This window comes from Lactuca virosa, chromosome 4 (genome assembly GCF_052849685.1).
Source record: "Lactuca virosa cultivar CGN04683 chromosome 4, Lactuca_virosa_CGN04683_v6, whole genome shotgun sequence".
NCBI lineage: Eukaryota > Viridiplantae > Streptophyta > Magnoliopsida > Asterales > Asteraceae > Lactuca > Lactuca virosa.
In genome coordinates this window covers 187,580,686-187,595,218 of record NC_136429.1, presented here as the reverse complement: position 1 = coordinate 187,595,218, position 14,533 = coordinate 187,580,686, and the positions used below count along the sequence as shown (strand labels likewise).

At 40.9% G+C, this 14,533-nt stretch overlaps 1 pseudogene; it reads left to right on the top strand.

Annotated features, from left to right (window-relative positions):
• Window positions 1–363: 363 nt before the first annotated feature.
• On the top strand, window positions 364–2,443 carry LOC145107844 (putative UPF0481 protein At3g02645 pseudogene; annotated as a pseudogene).
• Window positions 2,444–14,533: the final 12,090 nt, after the last annotated feature.

Below are 14,533 nucleotides of genomic sequence, written 5' to 3'. Positions count from 1 at the left end.
GTACTTATTTATATCGCATATATTTCAAAAAGATTCCGTTGGATCATATATTTCAAAATCTTATTGGATTAAAAAAACTATTTAAGGATATTGTGTGAGTTTTTTTTTTTAAGTTTTTTATATTAGTTTTAAATTTACAAATCCAATTGGGTATAGCTTTTATATATTTTAATAGTGGTTCATTTATTTATTTAAATAGATTGATATTTTGGTATCATTCCTAACTAGGTTTATGAAAAAAAGGATCATTATAAAAGTCTTTTAAGCATTTTCGTCAATTATTGCAAAAGTTTCTTTATTGCTTATAATAGCATGTGTTTTCAATTCTGCTTTTTGTGAGTCACACTTGTTAACAAAATGAAACTTAAAGATTTTATTTGTTTTCTTATACGTGACAAAACAAAACGCAAAAAAACACAAGAACCCCATATTACTTTCTTCGTTTTCACATTCCCCTCAAAAGTTTGGTTGCCCTGAAATATCCAGCACGCAAATCACGTTCTGCTAAACCAATCCTTCAAACAGTGTATATATAAGATTATATCTGGTAAGATAGGCCATACACACTTCAACACCATCCCCATGAAATCCTCATCAAGCAGCTTCTCCGGTTCCCACTCTTTCACCAAATCCAACATCGATCAAGAAGGATGGGTTAAAACCATGCGTAAATCCATCATCGAACCCGATGATGAAGAAATATCTAAAATTCCCGTTTGTATCTTCACTGTCCCTAAAGTACTCCTTGCCACCGATCCTGAATCCTATATCCCACAGCAAGTCGCGTTAGGTCCTTTCCACCATTGGCGGGAGGAGGTCTATGACATGCAAAGGTACAAGCTTGAAGCAGCACGACGTACCCAGAAGTTCATGAATACAAGCTTCGAACGCATCGTGGAGTCGATGAGGAAACAAGATGAGGGTCGAATCCGTGCTAGCTACCACAAGTTTCTTGATATGTCTGGAGAGGTACTGGTTTGGATTATGGCTGTTGACATGGCGTTTTTACTGGAGTTCCTTCGCGTGTATTCCATGAAAGAACAAGGTCGAACACTCGAGAAAGTTACATCCTCGATGTCTCATTTGGTGGATACCTCCGGAAAGAAACTTTCGCATATGGCGATTCTTCGTGATTTGGTTATGGTGGAGAACCAGATCCCGTTGTTTCTGATGAAGACGATGGTGGAGCATCAGATTCGAGATGATGAAAACAAGTCCGCAGCAGAGACGTTGAAGTCGATGCTTATGGGGTTGTACCATGAGCTTTCTCCATTTAAAGAACAAGAGTTGCCTGATGTTGACATCGACGACTGTGATCACCTCCTTGACTTTCTTTACCACTTGACTGTGCCAAACAACAAAGAACTGCATATTGAAGCCATTGAGATCGAGTATGAAGGTATCACCGAGGAAGCCGGCGATGGTGATCAAGAGAAAGAATCATTTGCAAAACCTAGTGATCTTCGAAGATTCATGGATTTTATTTGGAAAATCCTTTCCAAATCAAACGCCGCTCTGGTAAAGATTTTCAAGAAAATAATTTTCGGCAAGCCAGTTACAGTTGTAATGAAACTGCCATGGAAGATCTTGTCTAACCTTCCTATACTCAAACTCTTCAAAGAACCCGTAGAAAACATGCTTAGAAACTTTCGTGGTGATGAAGAGCAGAAATCAAAGGACGACAGTAACGATTCTAAGGTGCCATTAATAGAGGAAATAACGATCCCATCCGTCACTGAAATGGCCAAAGCTGGGATCCTTTTCTCACCCGTTAATGGTGGAATCTTAGACATTAGCTTCGATAACCAAACATGTACGCTTTACCTCCCAGTAGTCAATCTGGACGTAAACACAGAGGTGTATTTGAGAAACTTGGTAGCATATGAAGCCTGTGTTGCAGCGGGGCCATTGGTGGTGGCCCGTTACACTGAGCTAATGAATGGAATAATCGACACTGAAGAAGACGCAAAGCTTTTAAGTGAAAGAGGAATAGTTTTGAACCATTTAAAGAGCGACAAAGAGGTTGCAAATTTATGGAATGGCATGAGCAAATCTGTGAAATTAACCAAAGTTCCCAAAATGGATAAGGTTATTGAAGATGTGAATAAAAGGTATGCTAAAACTTGGAGGGTTAAATTGTCGAAGTTCATGAAGAAGTATGTATTTGCATCGTGGAAGATTCTCACATTGTTGGCTGCTTTGTTTATGTTGTTCTTGTCGACTGTTCAAGCTCTCTGCTCTGTGTACAGTTGTGCTCGTGTGCTCCATCAGCTCCCAGAAATTCCAGAAGGGACGATGGAGTGAGTGTATTTTATGTCTGTGTGTCTATTTCTTTATTTAGAAAGTTCATAAGCTCTCTAGGTTTGATGTACTATATTGATCGGTTTTATGTTCCGATTAAAGTTGTTTTTTTTTTTATTTATTTATTTATTTTTTTTTTAAACGGCTACCGTATTCATACTATAGTATATATTATATCCATATCAAACATAGGGCTAACTAGAGTACACCTATTAGCCTCAACCTCTTCTTTTTCCACCATGTAACCGGTGGAAGGACGGTAGGTGTTGAAGTACGGTAGGTGTTCAATGGTAGCTTATAAGTGTTTTAAAAATCTGATATCCGAAATTTTGGATATTGTATCGGAGAAATGACATAAATGCCCCGCGAACTTTCTAGGTTGACATTTTGAGTCCCTAAACTAATTTCATATATTTATAGTGGCATAAGGTTAGAAGCAACCTGTTTTTTTAATCGTTTTAACCTATTATATCAGGTTTTAGTGGACACATCAGCTCTTGGCCATTTAAAAGTCAAAATCATATTTTGACTTTCTCAATAAAAAATGTGGACACATCAGCTCTTTTCCATCTAAAAGTCAAAATCACATTTTGACTTTCTCAATATCAATTTCCATTAGACGGCAATGTGTCACACCCCGAAACCGAAGGCGGAAACGTTTCGGGGCCGAAGACGTAATGCGTAGTATCACAACAGTTGTATCATAGTAAGCAAAGTAAACACAACCATTACATTATAATATGAATATTTACATCTGTTTGAAAACATAGTTTGTACATATCATTATGTTCAAAAACAACAAAAGATAAAGACTGGACTTCAGTATGCTCCGTCTTCTCCAAAAGTGAGCGAAGGTACCTGTCTATCGTTGCCCTGAGAATACAAGCGGTTTTGAAAATGTATCGGCATAAAGCTGGTGAGTTCATAAGCATGTTTTTGTATTGGAAACTAGTCACTGAATTTGTAAAATTGATTCCTTTTCGTTATAAGTAAATATCGTTTGAAAACCCTGGTTATCACCAGTAAGTAGTTTTATTACTCAAATAAAACCAAGAGTTAGATCGCTGGAATACCCTCCAGTAAGTAGATAGGTAGTTTCATTAGTTAAAATAAAAACTATTGAAGAAGAAAATCCCGTAAACAAAGGTTAGTTTGTACTTATTGTGAGTCGGATAACCATGCTGATATGACACGTGACCTCCTTGACGTTTCTTCAGACGTCGTACGATTACAAAATTTGTTACCCTAGGCGTGCCCGCCTAACTGTAGCTAACAGTTCAGGTGTGGGATTGTCAGTCCCGAATAGATCTATTCACAAATTTCACGCTCTCCCTCCAGGAGACTCTGGTTATACTTCCGGAGAGGATTTATTGGTACCCAGAAGGGCATAACGAAGATTAGTCTTACAATCCTGTATTAACTAGTTTATGTGTAGTTCAGTTGTTTTCGAGTTCGAAGTCGTTAGTAAACAATGTAGAGTATAATAATTATACAAAATAATTATTTAGTAAGATACTCTCGTTATTCGCATGGATAAACTAAATCTGTCATAGTTTATTTGTTTGACTTTGCATGGAGTTTGATTCTGTAAAACCGGTAATGAAATCTCCAAACTATACCTATTATAGTTTGATTGATAAGTTATGTTCATGTACTATTCGAAAAACTATGCAATTATGTTTAGAAAATGTCCCTTATGCTCCGCATATTACAAAAGGGATAAAGTATCTAAATGTTTAACGTAAAACCATTGTAATTGCATCAGTTTTTAAGTTGTGAAAACCTCTATGTTTGGCTTGTATTCCCCCCTGAAAACGTTATAAAAACTTATAAAAGCGTAGGGGTATGAACTCACAGTTTAACGTAGGATTCGGATGTACGATCGGTTACGAGTACTGAGTGTCAACTGATGTTTCGTACGCAAGTGAATCCTATTAACATGTGATAACGCATATGTGTGTTAGAATTAGGGTGTTTCATGACTAAACATGACGGGAAACCACCCTAAGCACTTGGAAATGCTTGTCGGGACCCTATATGACCAAACAAGGGAGGTGTACGGTCAAAAGAGTGTGTGTGCGGCCAGGGTGTGCGGACAGGCTGTGTGTGCGGTCGTACATGGGAGTGTGCGGCCGTACAGAGGGGGTGTGCGGCCGTACACAGGAGTGTGCTACCGTACACTCCTCTATTGTGCACGAAATGTCGATTTTGAGGTGTTCTAGTGTTAATACCAAGTCCAACTAGCAAATGGAGGCCAAACTCTTCACTTTGGAGAGTCTTTAAGGTGTGTACGGCCACCTTATGAAGGTGTGCGGCCGTCCACCTTCAAAGGATGAAGAACACGAAGAACACTATGAGTTTTAGGCTTAGATTCAGGTGTCTTACCAATATAACAAGCTGAATGATGAAGTATTTCACGTTTTTGAGGCCTTTAGAGTGTTCTTGGATGAAGTTTTTAGAGAGAGAAAGTAGTGAGAGAAAGTAGAGTGCAGCCAAAGGAAAAGAATGAGTGAAGGGGTCTCCTCATTTATATATAGGAGGGTGTACGGTTGGAGGGTGGGTGTGCGGCCGCACACCCATGTGTACGGCCGTACACTCCTCCCGAGAGGGTGTATGGCCCGAATGTTGTACTACGACTTGGTATTACTCGACCTAGAACTCAACCTTTGATTGTACGAGGCTTAGAAAGTATCATTACACTCTTAAACAGTGTTAAATGACGATAAAATTCGAGTTTAATATTGACAACATTAACTGATCTTACAAGTTAGAAGTTTCGGGTTGTCACATCATCCCCCCGTTAGAGGGAATTTCGTCCCGAAATTTGAATATAGAATACAAATCATGAATTAGGGAAAGAGATGCGAATACTTCTGTTTCATCTGATCTTCGCGCTCCCATGTGAACTCAGGTCCCCGCTTGGCATTCCAGCGAACCTTCACTATCGGGATGCGACTTTGTTTTGTTCGCTTGATCTCCCTATCCATGATTTCGATTGGTTCTTCCACAAAGTTTAGATTCTCGTTGATTTCAATCTCATCGAGAGGAATAGTAAGAGTCTCGTCGGATAAGCACTTCTTAAGGTTCGAGACGTGGAAGACGGGATGAATGTTACTAAGCACTTGAGGCAAACGGAGTTTGTAGGCTACAAGACCGATCCTAGCGAGGATCTCGAATGGCCCTATGTATCTTGGATTCAGCTTTCCACGCTTTCCGAAGCGTATCATGCCTTTCCAGGGCGAGACCCTTAACAGAACACGGTCTCCAACCTGAAATTCCAAGGGTTTTCGTCGTTTATCGGCGTAGCTCTTTTGTCTATCTCGTGAGGCTTTCAGTCGTTCTCGGATTTGTACGATCTTTTCTGTGGTTTCGCGAATGATTTCTGGGCCTGTGAGAGGGCTGTCGGGGACTTGCCCCTTGGCAAGCTGCGTGTCGCCTACCTCAGCCCAGCACAGAGGGGATCTGTACTTGCGACCGTATAAGGCTTCAAACGGCGCAACTTTAATACTGGTGTGGTAGCTGTTGTTGTAGGAGAACTCGACCAAGGGTAAATGGGTGTCCCACGACTTTCCGAAATCGATAACACATGCTCTCAACATCTCTTCCAGGGTCTGGATGGTTCTCTCACTCTGCTCGTCTGTCTGAGGATGATAAGCTGTACTCATGTCCAGCTTAGTTCCAAGAGCCTTCTGCAGTGACTGCCAGAATCTCGAAGTGAACCTGCTATCTCGATCGGAGATAATGGATACAGGTACACCGTGCAGTCGGGCTATCTCTTGGATGTAGATTCGCGTGAGCCTCTCCATTTTGAAGGTTTCTTTGATTGGCAGGAAGTGGGCGGATTTAGTCAATCGATCGACTATCACCCATATGGCGTCGTACCCACTCGGAGATTTGGGTAATTTGGTGATGAAATCCATAGTAATCCTCTCCCACTTCCATTCGGGTATTTCCGGTTGTTGGAGCAGACCTGAGGGCTTCTGATATTCGATTTTTACTTTGGCCCAAGTCAGACACTTGCCCACAAATGTAGCGATCTCCGCTTTCATGTTTGGCCACCAATATAGTTTCTTGAGATCGAGGTACATCTTATCCGAGCCTGGATGAACGGAGTATTTGGTCTTGTGGGCTTCGTTCATGACAATCTTTCTGTACCCTCCGAACTTCGGGGTCCAGATCCGGTTCATGAAATAATAGACTCCGTCTCCCTTGATCTCTAGGTTCTTATCTATTCCTCTCAAGGCCTCATCCGCGACGTTCTCTGGTTTTAGGGCTTCCAGCTGAGCCTCTCTGATTTGTGCGGATAAGTAGGAATGGATATTCATAGTTAGTGCTTTCGCACTGCGAATTGTGTACTCCTTGCGGCTAAGAGCATCCGCTACCACATTGGCTTTGCCGGGATGGTAGCGTATTCCGCACTCATAATCGCTGAGTAGCTCAACCCAACACCGTTGTCGCATGTTCAACTCCTTCTGGTCGAAAATATGTTGCAGACTTTTATGGTCAGTGAAGATAGTGCACTTGGTTCTGTAGAGATAGTGTCTCCATATCTTCAATGCGAAGACCACTGCTCCCAACTCCAGGTCGTGCGTTGTGTAGTTGACTTCGTGTGCTTTCAGCTGTCTCGAGGCATAAGCAATAACTTTTCCTCGCTGCATGAGCACACAGCCCAAGCCCTGATTGGATGCATCACAGTAGACAACGAAGTCTTCCGTCCCTTCGGGCAGAGACAGGATAGGTGCGTTGCATAGGGCCTGCTTCAACGTTTGGAATGCAGTGTCTTGCTTTTCACTCCAACAAAAGGGTACACCTTTCTGAGTCAGAGTGGTTAAGGGTTTGGCAATTCTGGAGAAATTCTGGATAAATCTGCGATAATAGCCAGCGAGACCCAAGAATTGACGAATTTCTGTGGGTGTCTTCGGTGCTGACCAACTCTCTATCGTTTTGATTTTGGAAGGGTCCACGTGAATGCCTTCCTTGCTTACCACGTGACCTAGGAAGGTTACTTTTCGAATCCAGAATTCGCATTTGGAGAACTTCGCGTAAAGCTTCTCCGCCCTTAGAGTTTCCAGCACCGATCTCAAGGGCTGTTTGTTATCTTCCTCGCTTCTGGAATAGACAAGTATATCGTCGATGAACACGATGACGAACTTGCCCAGGAAAGGACGACACACCTGATTCATCAGGTCCATGAATACTGCCGGTGCGTTAGTTAGACCGAAGGGCATTACTACGAACTCGTAGTGTCCATATCGAGTCCGAAAAGCTGTTTTGGGAACATCGCTCTCATGGACTCGCACCTGATGTTACCCTGATCTTAGATCTATTTTTGAGAAGTAGCTGGCTCCTTGAAGTTGGTCGAAGAGATCATCGATTCGAGGAAGAGGGTAACGGTTTTTGACAGTGAGCTTGTTCAGCTCTCGATAATCGATACACATCCGAAAGGATCCATCCTTCTTTTTCACGAACAAGATCGGGGCTCCCCAGGGTGAGGAACTCGGTCTAATGAATCCTTTACTGAGCAGCTCATTGAGCTGGCTAGATAGCTCCTGCATTTCTGCTGGTGCTAGGCGATATGGGGATTTAGCTACGGGAGTAGCTCCGGGGACTAGGTCGATACGAAACTCGACTTGACGTTCGGGAGGGATTCCCGGAAGCTCCTCGGGAAAGACATCAGGAAAGTTGCAGACTTCGGGAATGCTCTCAAGGTCTTTAACTTCCTGTTTTCGTTAACAACATGGGCTAGGAATGCATAACATTCCTTTCGCATAAGTTTTCGAGCTTTGATTCACGAGATGATACGAAGGTTTGAACTGAGTTTATCGCCGTAGATTATGAGAGCTTCACCAGAGGGAAGGTTGAGACGGATGGCTTTTTCGAAACAAAGGATATCAGCACGATTGGGGCTCAACCAATCCATGCCGATGATGACATCAAAGCTTTTTATAGAGACTGGCATAAGATCGATGGGAAAGGAGTGATCGTTCAGGGTAAGAGTACAACCACAAATTATATCATTAGCGCTCTCCTTCTCACCGTTAGCCATCTCGACAGTAAATGTTTCGGTTAAGGGTTGAGGTTTATGTTTAAGAAAATGTTTGAATGCATGACTAACAAAACTTCTTCAGCACCAGAACCGAAAAGAATGTATGCATAAGAGTTATCGACGAGGAACATACCCGTCACAACGGTAGGGTCAGCCACGGCCTCCTCTTGCCCCATAGATAGTACTCTCCCGGTGTTGCCAATTGTTGCTGCCTTGGGGCAGTTTCTCTTGAAATGCCCGACTTCCCCACAGCCGTAACAGGCTTGACCAACACCTGCTCCAGAGGCCTGATCGGTTGGTGGGACTGGTGTTCTGCAGCCTTAAGCCAGGTGGCCCTTCTTACCACAGTTGTTGCAGAGCATCTCACAACATGGACCAGGAATGCGGTGATGATAACTGCACTTATTGCACCAAGGGAGGGTACCAGTATACCTACTGGTAGGTGCTTGAGTTGCAGGAGCAGCGACAGGGGTAGTAACAACGTGAACTGCTACCGTATGTTGCTTCTTTGAGGGCTCCTGCGAAGACTGACCCTTTCTCTGTTTCCAGAATTTTCTTTTCTCACCACTCCCTTTAGCCGGTTCAGGAGTGGCTGTCACTTCATCGAGATCGACCCCAAGATCGATTAGAGTCTGGGCCAGGCACTTGGCGCTATCAAATGTAGTTGGCCGAGCAGCCAAGACATTTCCTTTGGTCGGCTGGGTCAATCCCCAAATGTATATTTCAACCTTTTTGCTTTCCGGGGTGACCATCCCCGGGCAGAGAAGCGCTAGGTCTTCAAACCTAGATGTGTAGGCGGCAATGTCGGAACCCTTCATCTTTAGGTTCCAGATTTCGTGCTCCAGTTTCTGCATTTCGCCCCGAGGGCAGTACTCAGCAAGCATGAGCTCTTTCAAGCTCTCCCAACCCATAGCATTTGTTATTGGCAGGGTTAGGGACTTGACCCGGCCATTCCACCAGGTCAATGCTTTGGTGGTGAAAGTGCAAGCGGCGAATTTCACCTTGTTAGCTTCAGAACAAGAGCAGATTTCGAAGATGGACTCGATCTTTTCGAACCATCGAGTCAGGGAAATAACACCTCCCGTGCCGTCGAAGGATGTGGGTTTTGCGTTCATGAAGTCTTTATAGGAGCACTCCTTCTGGTGCCCTTGACTCCCTCCAGGATGTGTACCACCTCCCGGTCCACCAGATCCACCAGGATTTATCTGTGACATTGCGACAGCCACAGCAGCAGCAACAGCCGCCTGAAACATAGCGGGATCGAATTGAGGAGGTGGAGGAGTTGGATTTGTTGGGGGATCGTTGTTCTTTTTGCTGGGTCTTTTCTTTGGAGGCATCTTGTTCTAAAAATGAACAGGAAGAAGAGGATGGTAAGTCCTCTGAATCGAATCAAGAGATATGAAGCAGGAATATATATCTCTATATGATAGCTAGAGTGTTCTACTAAGCGATAAGCAAGGAAGAACTACCAATGCAATTTAGTTATCGCTAAAAGGAATGTGTAGCAACACTTGGAAGTGAATTTCTGCGATGAATTTGACTCTAGTAAAATACTCCTATAGTATTTTAAGTTTGACTGTTTTGTTCTTTCGATGACTTGTTGTATGGATACTTGGTAAGTTTTAGGCCTGTTGCAACACCACAATTACTCCCAAGCACATATTAGTCATGTCTCGAATTAATATAGTTGATCAGGCTATATTGACCCTAGACATGATTACATAACTGTCCAGGTTTAACCGCAGTGTTCAACACCTAACTACTTTTGTTTTGTTCTACTCATGATATTGTTTCTGGTACGTAGGTATACTTGTATACTTTTTGTAAAAATACTTATATTTTGGAAAGTATACTTTTAGTTCAGAGCACTTTATCCCCTTAATGTTTATAGTTTTATACCATGTAAGGTTCGGTATACTTAGTTCACTATAAACAATAGCTCTGATACCAATCTGTCACACCCCGAAACCGAAGGCGGAAACGTTCCGGGGCTGAGGACGTCATGCGTAGTATCACAATAGTTGTATCATAGTAAGCAAAGTAAACACAACCATTACATTATAATATGAATATTTACATCTGTTTGAAAACATAGTTTGTACATATCATTATATTCAAAAACAACAAAAGATAAAGACTGGACTTCAGTATGCTCCGTCTTCTCCAAAAGTGAGCGAAGGTACCTGTCTATCGTTGCCCTGAGAATACAAGCGGTTTTGAAAATGTATCGGCATAAAGCTGGTGAGTTCATAAGCATGTGTTTGTATTGGAAACTAGTCACTGAATTTGTAAAATTGATTCCTTTTCGTTATAAGTAAATATCGTTTGAAAACCCTGGTTATCACCAGTAAGTAGTTTTATTACTCAAATAAAACCAAGAGTTAGATCGCTGGAATACCCTCCAGTAAGTAGATAGGTAGTTTCATTAGTTAAAATAAAAACTATTGAAGAAGAAAATCCCGTAAACAAAGGTTAGTTTGTACTTATTGTGAGTCGGATAACCATGCTGATATGACACGTGACCTCCTTGACGTTTCTTCAGACGTCGTACGATTACAAAATTTGTTACCCTAGGCGTGCCCGCCTAACTGTAGCTAACAGTTCAGGTGTGGGATTGTCAGTCCCGAATAGATCTATTCACAAATTTCACGCTCTCCCTCCAGGAGACTCTGGTTATACTTCCGGAGAGGATTTATTGGTACCCAGAAGGGCATAACGAAGATTAGTCTTACAATCCTGTATTAACTAGTTTATGTGTAGTTCGGTTGTTTTCGAGTTCGAAGTCGTTAGTAAACAATGTAGAGTATAATAATTATACAAAATAATTATTTAGTAAGATACTCTCGTTATTCGCATGGATAAACTAAATCTGTCATAGTTTATTTGTTTGACTTTGCATGGAGTTTGATTCTGTAAAACCGGTAATGAAATCTCCAAACTATACCTATTATAGTTTGATTGATAAGTTATGTTCATGTACTATTTGAAAAACTATGCAATTATGTTTAGAAAATGTCCCTTATGCTCCGCATATTACAAAAGGGATAAAGTATCTAAATGTTTAACGTAAAACCATTGTAATTGCATCAGTTTTTAAGTTGTGAAAACCTCTATGTTTGGCTTGTATTCCCCCCTGAAAACGTTATAAAAACTTATAAAAGCGTAGGGGTATGAACTCACAGTTTAACGTAGGATTCGGATGTACGATCGGTTACGAGTACTGAGTGTCAACTGATGTTTCGTACGCAAGTGAATCCTATTAACATGTGATAACGCATATGTGTGTTAGAATTAGGGTGTTTCATGACTAAACATGACGGGAAACCACCCTAAGCACTTGGAAATGCTTGTCGGGACCCTATATGACCAAACAAGGGAGGTGTACGGTCAAAAGAGTGTGTGTGCGGCCAGGGTGTGCGGACAGGCTGTGTGTGCGGTCGTACATGGGAGTGTGCGGCCGTACAGAGGGGGTGTGCGGCCGTACACAGGAGTGTGCGACCGTACACTTCTCTTTTGTGCCCGAAATGTCGATTTTGAGGTGTTCTAGTGCTAATACCAAGTCCAACTAGCAAATGGAGGCCAAACTCTTCACTTTGGAGAGACTTTAAGGTGTGTACGGCCGTACACCTTCAAAGGATGAAGAACACGAAGAACACTATGAGTTTTAGGCTTAGATTCAGGTGTCTTACCAATATAACAAGCTGAATGATGAAGTAGTTCACGTTTTTGAGGCCTTTAGAGTGTTCTTGGATGAAGTTTTTAGAGAGAGAAAGTAGTGAGAGAAAGTAGAGTGCAGCCAAAGGAAAAGAATGAGTGAAGGGGTCTCCTCCTTTATATATATGAGGGTGTACGGTTGGAGGGTGGGTGTGCGGCCGCATACCCATGTGTACGGCCGTACACTCCTCCCGAGAGGGTGTATGGCCCGAATGTTGTACTACGACTTGGTATTACTCGACCTAGAACTCAACCTTTGATTGTACGAGGCTTAGAAAGTATCATTACACTCTTAAACAGTGTTAAATGACGATAAAATTCAAGTTTAATATTGACAACATTAACTGATCTTACAAGTTAGAAGTTTCGGTTTGTCACACAATGGTTGCACATCAAACCTTTGTATATGATTTCATGTCTAAAATTTACTGATTCATAAAAAGAGGATATTTAAAGGATCCAATAGTAGGCGATGTCTATGAATATGAAAAATCACACAATAGTAAACATCAAAATCATGATTTATTCAGGTTAAAATGAAGAATTGCTTTACATTACCTATCAATTTGGAGCAGAACTGGACAATCGAGCAATGAAGTGGGACTAATAACACAAGGTATTGTAAGAATCGGAGGCCAAGCAGTGACACATAAGGAAGAAACTGAAACTCTGATACTCGAAGCATTGGTATCAGAATTACCAAGCATTGCAACCCTTCGTTCTACAATACTAACTTTTCTACTCCAAAATCTATCTCTATCCTCGGGACTACTTCCATCCTTACCTTTTCCGGTATCTTCCTCACGATCATCTAATTTTTCAGACTTCAAAACAAAAAAGTCGTCAGAAATTAAATGGTTAGGAGTCGCTGTCAGATCTCTCCACTCATCGCCATCATCACTGCAATCACCTCCGTTCTCTTCCTTCTCCGACATTTTCCTTGAAACTGAAAAACCCTAATAATACAGAATTGACTGCAAATGTGTTGCAAAATCTATGCACAGTGTCGATAAAAACTTGTGATTTTTGCTAAAAATTAAAGTCGAACAGCTTGGATTAAAAGTGATCTTCTAATCGATCACATCTTAATAAGCATCGGAGTAAGAGAGAGAGAGAGAGAGAGAGAGAGAGAAAGAGAGAGAGAGAGAGAGAGAGAGAGAGAGAGAGAGAGAGAGAGAGAGAATCGAGTGTCAGTTAGCGTGAAAATTGGGAAGATATTAGCTGCTCAGGAAGTATTCAGGGGAGGATATTGAGAAAGCCAAAATGTGAATTTGACTTTTAAATAGAAAAGAGTTAATGTGTCCACTGAAACCTGCTATAATAAGTTAGTGGGACTACAAAAATAGGTTGCTTCTTACCTTACGCCCCTATATACACACGAAATTAGTTTAGGGACTTAAAAGGTCAACCCGAGAAGGCTTGCAGGGCATTTGTGTCATTTCCCCTATTATATTTTAGACAAAATTGTTAGAGAAACATTGAAGACAAAAGATAGAACAGAAAAAACTCTTATGCAACAAAACAAGATTTTATTATTAATCAGAATATCAACACCATTTACATCCTATTACAACATATATATATATATATATATATATATATATATATATATATATATATATATATATATATATATATATAGTTGTTTCTTAACTATCACAACCATTCAAGAGAACCATTGTAAATCATTATCAAAACCGAGACAACCTTTGAGAACCATTGCACCGAGACATCCTTCAGAGAACCGATTCTCTATTTTTCTTCTATAACTGCCATAACAGTCAACTTAATAAATGTTGTTCCTATAACCAATTTGCGCCTATCTAGCTTATAGCTTTCAACATTCCCCCTTAAGCTAGAGAGGGAAAATATCAACCTTCTTCTTCAACCTTTATAGGAACATGTTTTTTTGAGATGTATTTGGCTTGATACCCTGGTAAGAGAGTAGCACCAATTATCCCTAGATCAAAAATATACAAACCTTCTTGTCTTGTAGCAGACATTTATTTCTTTTATTATGTTGACTTCATCTATATTTTTGTAGCTTTTTAAATACAATACTTTTGCAGCCTATTGAATTTATAACACTTCTTTCTTGTTTTTCTTTCCATTAAAAGGCATTAGTTGTCCGTCTTTTTTGAGTAAAATATTATAGATAACCACATTTTACCCTTGACAATCCATGTGCTCAATAGGAACAAATGAGTAGTCACATAATTTCATATTATTATATATGAGAAACTTACTGGATAGCGTTCTGTTGTCATTCACCATAGAAAACCACTTTTTATTCCCACATGAGCAATGATTATTTCATCTTCAAAGTCTTCTTTTGAAGTTGTATTCTCATCATCATCATTTATAGTATTATCATCTTCATCGGGTTTCTTACCAAACCCACACAATCATCGTAAAATTTATTGGGATCAATCTCAAACATCATCATCTTTATTTGGTTTTCTGTAACAAGAT